The 822-nt window shown below is 33.3% G+C and overlaps 1 long non-coding RNA gene across 1 annotated transcript; it reads right to left on the bottom strand.

The window, feature by feature from the left end:
* Nucleotides 1-822, bottom strand: LOC133313490 (uncharacterized). The gene is made up of 3 exons (XR_009751824.1): nucleotides 642-822; nucleotides 345-438; nucleotides 1-214 (listed from the first exon to the last, which is right to left on the bottom strand). It is a non-coding gene; the product is annotated as an uncharacterized LOC133313490 (long non-coding RNA).

The following is an 822-nucleotide window of genomic DNA, read 5'->3' as shown; positions in this document are numbered from 1 at the left end:
AAAATAAAATAAAAAAGCAATATATTGATTACTACTCATACATATGTAATAATTTGAAGGGATCAACTAAACAATAACAGCTTTAAAATCAGAATATTATTACAATAATAGAGTCTCTCCCTGCATGGTAAGGACATAGCATTAGGTAGCAAAAATAATGGTTGGGTCACAGCAGCACTCGTCCAAGAGGCAACAACAACACAAAGCTGCTAGGCTGCATATTTTTTTTTAAAAAAGGAAAATTAAAAAGATTTTTGGCAAGAAATGAATATCTGCTTGAATCAAAAATAAAAAAATTAATGTTACTTTTTACTTAATTGAAGAGTATATATATAATTGCTTACCATCCCTCAAGGAAACCCCGTTCTCTTTTAGGCGGTGGTGGAGCAGCATAGTATTGCGGAGGCGCTGCTACCGGAGGCTGCCCCTGATAAGGACCTGTGTGGGACATAACAAGTAACAACAACAATTTAGTAATAATTAATAAATACAAAAATAAGAAGTTTTTCAAATTCAAGCAACGATTTATGCAGTGGTTACAAATCTATCAATTGCTGCAACTAAACAATGTAAATTGAGGGATGAAAAGTGTATATATATATATATATATATATATATATATATATATATGGTGTATGTACCTTGAGCAGGATATGGATAGCCATATTTAATCTCACTCATCTCTGCAAGAACAACCCTTGCTAAATTATTTCTTGGAAGACAGAACTAGTACCTTGGTTGGAATGCTGGGGTTTGGTATATATACAAACACACGCATGCTTTTAGGAAAAGCCAGGGAGAATATAACTGGTGGAGAGAGCT

This window comes from Gastrolobium bilobum, unplaced genomic scaffold (genome assembly GCF_033153095.1).
Source record: "Gastrolobium bilobum isolate Gb01-03AN ecotype WA unplaced genomic scaffold, APGP_CSIRO_Gbil_v1 utg3603, whole genome shotgun sequence".
Taxonomy (NCBI): Eukaryota; Viridiplantae; Streptophyta; class Magnoliopsida; order Fabales; family Fabaceae; genus Gastrolobium; species Gastrolobium bilobum.
This window is presented reverse-complemented; position numbering and strand designations above follow the sequence as displayed.